The 7,386-nt window shown below is 46.6% G+C and overlaps 1 protein-coding gene across 2 annotated transcripts in view; it reads right to left on the bottom strand.

Annotated features, from left to right (window-relative positions):
- Positions 1-7,068, bottom strand: part of SFXN1 (sideroflexin 1) — a 46,469-nt gene extending 39,401 nt beyond the window's left edge. For both annotated transcript variants that reach the window (XM_081233366.1, XM_081233365.1), the window contains exon 1: positions 6,976-7,068. The gene's annotated coding sequence lies outside the window, so the exon portion shown is untranslated. The remainder of the gene's footprint in view (positions 1-6,975) is intronic.
- Positions 7,069-7,386: the final 318 nt, after the last annotated feature.

Consider the following 7,386-nt stretch of genomic DNA (forward strand, 5'->3'; position numbering starts at 1 on the left):
GGGCGCCCACCGGCTGCCGGGGTCTGTGCTTTGGGGTCATCCACCCCATACACTCGGTACCGAGCAGTGGGCCAGGCTGTGGGGCTGGGGCCACCGCGGGCACCTTCGTGGGAAGGAAGTGAAGTCCCAGGGGTGGTAGGGGAAGAAATGGATTTGGTTTCCCCACTGTCTGGTTATGCATGAAGAGCACAGCCATCCCTGAACTTGGGGCTCCTGGACTTTCCTCTCTGTCTCCTCACCAAGGCTGACATTGGTCAAAGATCAGATACCTTTCCAGAGAGTTCTTAAGCACCACTGACCACGCAGTTCTGACAGTATTTCATTACAATATATGGTGACAGTTTAGAACAAGTGCTTCTCAGCTAAGAATTTCTGCAAAGTAGACTGGGTAAGTCATTCTGCTGTACAGCCCTAGTGATGATACTGGGGACCATACGGATGATTGCGAAGCCACAACGGCTCAAAAGAAAGTTTCCGAGAACAAGGTATATACATGTATATATATACATACATATATGTATATATCGTCCAATTTCAGGGGTGGCAGGGATAAGGGAAAATGTTACACCTCCAAGGGACAGACTACATGGGACACCAAACAATGTGTTCAAGGATGTGCGAGTTTATCAGCTTTACAACAAGCCATGCAAGTGAAAGATGCCATGGATGCACTTAGAAGACATCAGTGGGAGGATCTTCTCTCTGCCACGTCTATCTGAGGCTTTGACAGTTATGCAGAAGGGCAGAAATATCTTCAGAAGTTTAGAGAGGCTATAGAAGGAGAGACAGGAGACACAGGAAAGGTGGAAATATCACAGCTACAGATAGATTAAGTGAAGAGCTTCCCAAGGAGAAATTTACTAACCAGTGACCAGCTGACTGAATAGCTGTGGATGGTCAACTGTGGAATGTTATGGTTTACACATAATCATATCAGTAGATTTCTGATGTTCAACAAACTCAGTTTCCATGACCTGAAGAAATGATGGAATAGGGGGTGTAGAGAAGCAAAGGAGGCTGGAAGATTCTGGAACAGAGGCGATAACAGGAACCGACCTGTGAAAGGAGGTCTCTGTATATTTAAATAGTTATAATGTTGCTTTTTGACACTTGACCAACTGAGGTGTTAATTCTGACTTAAGAATCTTTTTTTTAAATGAATGATTTCAAAGAAAAATTTGGATTGTAAAGGTATGAAAATTTTTTTTGTATGAGAAAAAAAGTGGGATTCAAAAAAAATTTCTGTAGTGACTGACATCACTTAGGCTAAGAAATAAAGTCAAGGCTTTGTTACCTAAAGACAAAATCCATAAACTAAGAATGACAGCTATCTGGGGCCATTAATAATTATAGCATTAGATTGCATTTAAATGAGTCATTCCTAAAGATATTATTTTACAGATTATATACATTAATACATTAATTAACCCCTCAAAGGGGATAGAAATAATCTCTTAGAGGGGAAAAAAATCCTGTTAAAATTCAATCTCTTGGCTAAGGGGTTTTGGGTAAAAATATAGTATCATGAAGCCTCATCAAAACTCATCAAAATGAATTTCCCCAAGTTTTCTTTATTCATTCATTCATAAACAAAATTAATATATGCATTCAATATGCACTGAAGGCCTCTCCTATACCCAGCACTGGCTTGGCCCTGGATTTGGAAAGACCCAACATGCAGTAAATAAACAGAAAAGCAAACACATTCTAATGAATACAGCCTAAATTTCCCCAAATGTACATATAGACACCCTTCTCATATAGAGCTTATTATGGGTGGACATCACCCACCTCTGTCCATGCAGTCTTCAACTGAGTTATCAGATTAGTAACCTGGGTAAACCTTACTGAAGACTGTGATATGAATGGTTCTCATATCCAAATCTGTACACACTTTTCAAAAATATCCATTATTTCAATGAAGTAAACCTGCTTTAACATCCACAATAACTCAGTCACAAAATTTATAAGCTTTTAAAGCCAAAATGAGTGCCATGACAAAGATTCTCTAGTCATAATACTGTATTACACATTATAGGCCTACTGGAAACGTACTTAACTCCATCTTTTTTCAAGTCATTATTTAAGTTATATCACAACCTTCATCACCAATTCTGGGAGGGCAATACTGTCTCCCTTTTAGGTTAGATGTTACACAGTGCACAGCTATGCAAGGGTGAGGACCACCCCCTGACTCAGAGGCCCAGGACCACTTCCTACCACATACAAGCCTTCATGGCTGGTAAACAGTCTGTTCCAATTAGATAACGGTGATCAGTTTCACTGCCAAACAAGTTTACTGAACCAGTTGGTTAGTGGAACTTGAATTTCTGGCTCCAAGCCGCATCTCCCTAACTGCCCTATAAACCTGGAATCCTCCGATGGAGGTGATGAGGGAAGGGGTGTTGTGTAGTGGTTAGGGGCTTATGCTTGTGGAGGCAACAGACCTGAGTTCCAATGACAGCTCCACCGACGACTCTGTGACCTTGTACACATTATCCCACTGCCCCAAGTTTCTGCATCTTTATCAGCAAAATTAGGATGTTGCTTAATAATAACACTAATGTTTAATAACCACATATCATTAAGAGCCCTCCTTATATTACCCCATCTAACCCTCATAAGGGTTTGGTTACAAAGAAGCGGTGCTGCCAGACTGTGACGTTTTATTAACTGGCTCCAGAATCCCTGCTCCTTGGGGAGGTGGTTCTGACCTGGAAAGCAGCCTCCTGGAAATCCTGATTCAGTAAAGCGGGGGTGGAGCCTAGGAAGGCGATCCTTAAGAAATACACCAGGGGGGGCTTCCCTGGTGGCGCAGTGGTTGACAGTCCGCCTGCCGATGCAGGGGACACGGGTTCGTGCCCCCGTCCGGGAGGATCCCACATGCCGCAGAGCGGCTGGGCCCGTGAGCCATGGCCGCTGATCCTGCGCGTCCGGAGCCTGTGCTCCGCAATGGGAGAGGCCACAACAGTGAGAGGCCCGTGTACCACAAAAAAAAAAAAAAAGAAAAAAAGAGAAATACACCAGGGGTATCCTATGATCAGCTAAGTTTGGGAAACACTATGTGGGAAAGAATATAAAACTTATAGATAAACAACCAAATGCCCTACCAGTTAAGGGAAGATTCTTACCCTCTTTCAGGGGCAATATAAACATTTAGATGACTCCATGGCTACTCAGGCTGGTTGCTGGCTGGGTTCTGTCGAGGAAGGCTCCCTGCCCTGTAGCCTGGTCCGCTGAGGACCTACCCTGACAACCCACGGAATTGAGAACTGGACTCGAACCACTGCAATCTGGATTAGAGTCCTGACTCTGTCTCTTCCTGTCTAAGCATGTCACTGGGTGAGTCATCTCACCTCTCTGAACCTCAATTTTCTCATCTGTAAGATGGAGATGAGAGTTGGCTGACACAGTTGGAAGAATTAGGAAACTGAGGTGTGCAAGAGGGCTTTTTTGACCTTTATTAAGTGTAAAGGGCTAAACAAAGGTAGGGTCATTACTAACATGTCATTCTCCATGCAAGGAACCTCCTGCCCTCATTGGCTCTAGTCCTGCCCAGAAACACAGTGGCTGGTAGTATTGGTGGGGTTGGTGGTGGGGGGGGTGGTGAGGTGGGGAATGGAGTGGCACTTGGCTTCCTGAGCTTCCTGAACATGATGCCTAAGAAAAATGACTTTTCTCTGAGATAAGCTTTATGTCAAACTTTTAGCTACATGACAAGAAAATGCTTAGCTACTGGAAAAAAGAAGAATTTTCCAAAACTTCGCAGAAAACAAACTAGCAGGGAATGTGCTTTCTCAGGGACTTGGTAAGAACGACCTTTAACCCTGGCTAAAGATTAACAATGATAATTAAATTATTAAGCTGGAAACTTATTGTTAGTTATGTTTTAACTAACAATGCAGTGTTTACTGCATTTGAAAGAGTTGAAAAAGAGTCTGGTCGCTCTTGGTTTATTTAGTTAGGGCCAGAGAGGTGTGATATACCCTATCAAGGTCACTATAGGGGGACATGGCTGAGCGTCCATTGTGTGCCAGACACAGGGTGTTCCATGCGTTACTAGACTGCTAAATTCTCACTTCAGCTCTCTAAGAAATTTCCCCCTATTTTGCAGAGTTACTCAGAGAAATCAAGTGCCATGCCCAAGAAGGCAGTTCGGCCTGACTTTATACCCCACTTCTTACCCTTGTGGGGCCAGAAGTGATGTGTCTGGCAAGGGCAATCACGTTCATTGAAGGAGCACATTTCCTACTTTGGCTTTGTGCTGGTCGTCCACACACAGCATTCCTTTCTTATGGGCATGGCCACACAAGAGATCAAATTATAGATCAGAAAGCTGAATCCTGTGCTAAGAAGTAGATTCTTTCAAAGGGCATTTCCACTCAGCAATGGCTTTCTGTTGCATACCCTCCTTTATTCCAGGGACAGGTCTGCATGGAGACATGGGGCCTGTGTAGAATCAGGAAGCCATGGGGAATGACTGCCTTCTGTCTGTCTCCCTGCCACCATACTCCCTGCCTCCACTCTCCATCCATAAGGCAGATCCCATTCTTCTATGAACTTTAAAACACCCAGGTAACAATACAATCATTGTTCATATTCTGGTGAACCTCAAGATTAACTTTGGGTTTCTTAATCAATTTCTTATGATGAGTGAAGTTCTTATCCATTTTTCTAAAAAAATTCTATTAGTTTTTACTTGAGATGGTGGTATCAGCCTGTAAAAATAATAAAGTACTCCCAAACTGTAGTATTTTGAACATATTCAGTTGAATATTTTCCCACCTACTTTAAAGAATCAAGTAACAGATTATATATACTGTGTATGAAAATATTTCACAAAGTAATAGCAGTTAACTAAAAACTTAATAACTTTGAACTTTGTATAATTAAGTATAGGTTTGATATGTATTCTGACAATAATTTTTCACTGTCTAGGCAAGAGTCAGCCTTTTAAAAAAAATGACTTAGTGCTGATTTCTTACCTTTAACCTCAAACAAAAGGTTGGTTCTATTCACAATTATACTCTAACAGAATGCATCTAACCACAGCTTGCTTAGTAGGATGTAGATGCCATATTTCATTCTAAAGCATCAGAGAGCAAAGAAGTTGTATGATGGATCTGCTCTAAGGGTCACTGCTGCTCTGGTTGTCTTCTCAGCTTCCTTTGCAGGAAGTGAGGAGGGGGAAGGGGTCCCCTCCCTCTGACAACATCTTTCTATACTCATCCACATGGGATTTCATAAAACTTTTACAGAATATTAAAAGCATTCTAAGTATTTTCCTGATCCTGAATTACATCTACTCCTTGCTATACAGCTTCTTCTCGGACAACTGCAACCACAGATATCCCTTTCTTGAAAGCCCATGGGACTTAAATGTTTGCCTGCTCAAGCAAAGCCTTGAATACATATTTAAAGCAATCATATGTCAGAGCTGGATAGAAACAGATATATTCTCCTCTCCAAACACCATCATTTTTTTCAAACTAGACAACTGCAGTCCTGAGGGGAGAAAGGAGCTGCTTGAGGTCCCAGAACCTCCTGGTGGAGCCTCCACTTATCCTCCCAGATTTCCCTCTCAGCTTACAGCTCTTACATGGCAAGTTCAGCACCACAAGAGCTGCAAAGTCTCCTTATTTACCTGTATACCTGCCTTGCACCTATTACAGTGCCTGGAACATGGAAGCAGCTAGCTCAGAAAACTGGGGATGGGCAAAGGAAGAGAAAAGCTAGAGACACGCAAGTAAAAATCTAGAAGATGAGGCAGAAGAGAGATATGACTTTGAGAAAAGTAAAAACAAAATGCCATGGGGGTTCAGAAGGCAGTTGCCCATGGAGTGGTTAAGTGCCCGAGCTCTGAAGTCACTCATACTGAGCTTTTTCATTCAGGCACTCAACAAATATTCAGTGAGGGTGTCCCTGGTGCAGGGAACAGACAAATGAGCAAGACAAACAGAGGCCCTGATCTCAAGCAGAGAATCAAACAAGCAAGTAAACAGTTAATTTCAACCGGTGACAAATTCTCTTAAGGAAAAATCACAGGGGTAATCTAACAAAGGATGTGTGCATGAAGGGGCATCAAACAACACAGCCAAGGGAGAGCATCTCTGAGGAAGTAACATGTAAGATGAGACTACAGATGACCAACTGTGTGACTTTAGGCAGGTTACACAACCTCTCTGAGCCCCAGTTTCCTTCCCCATCTGGATCAGAAAGGCAAGGCCAAGTACCTCATGGGGCTGGAGGAATGTAAAAGTAGATGGACCTTTATCACCTGCAAACTCTTAGGCATTGTGGCTATTGTCATTCTGAGAAGGTTAGAGACTCGTGACAAGTGGGAAAGCTCAGGCGGTCAGCACGGAAATGCAAGGTCCGGGCAGGATCACTCCTGTTCCCATTACCTGCTTTTCTCTTCCCTACTAGATTGCGAGTTCTAGGGCAGGGGCCAGGTGGTCTCTGATCTCCGAGCCCCCCCTCTGGGCCAGGAGGATTAGCCAGGAGCTAGGAGCTTGACGGGCGTGGGGGTCGGTGCCACCAGACCACCTAGCAATCGCTCGCGTCAGTCCCCGCCGTGGCCTGTCCCCGCGGCAGCCATCTTGGGTGTCCTCCCCGCGGCGAGTTTCGTCACGCGGCCGCGGGGACAGCGTGGCAGGGCGCGTGTGGGCGTGGATGGGTGAGCCCCCTCCCATGCCGGGAGACCCACTCCACCGCGGGGGCTCAGGGGGAGCTCAGAGGAGGTCAGGCTGTTGGAGGTGGGGAGCTCAGGCATTGGGATGGCAGGGGTCTCCAAGGTGCAGGGATCCCCTGGCCCGGGAAGTCCCGGGCATGGCGAGGGGGCTTCTGACCTCCCAGCCCCGGTGTCTCCCGGCAGCCGGGCCGCGGGAGCGCGCCCCCGCTCCAGCCTGCGCCCCTCCGCCAGGCTCCCTGCACTTTTCCAACCCACAGCACCCGGGTCCGCGGCCCACGACTCACCGCTCCCCCCCGGCCACCGCCCGCGCCGCTCTCGGGACCCGCTCAGCGCCGCCTCCGCCGCCACCGGAAGCGCTTCTCCCGCCACGGCGGCCCTGCGCGCCGCCGCCGTCCGGAGCGCGCCCTCAGAGCGCGTCCCCGTGCGGAGCCCAGAGGCCCGGCTGGGCTGGGCGGCGGCCGCGCGCGGGAGGCCCCGGACGCGCCCTCGCAGTCGCTGCGCTCTGGAAGTAGCCTCCGCCTGGTCCAGGCGCGATCCTCTGTGCCCGCGCTTTTGCTTCTGGCTCCATCATGAACTCCCAAGTTCACCCTCACCATGGTGCGGGGCTCTGCCATGTTTCCCATTTTGGTTTCCCCGAGACCGACCCCTTACTTGATCATTTCTCAATTCCCAGGGTCTTACGTAGAGTCAGCATC

This window comes from Mesoplodon bidens, assembly GCF_964165515.1.
Source record: "Mesoplodon bidens genome assembly, chromosome: 4".
NCBI lineage: Eukaryota > Metazoa > Chordata > Mammalia > Artiodactyla > Ziphiidae > Mesoplodon > Mesoplodon bidens.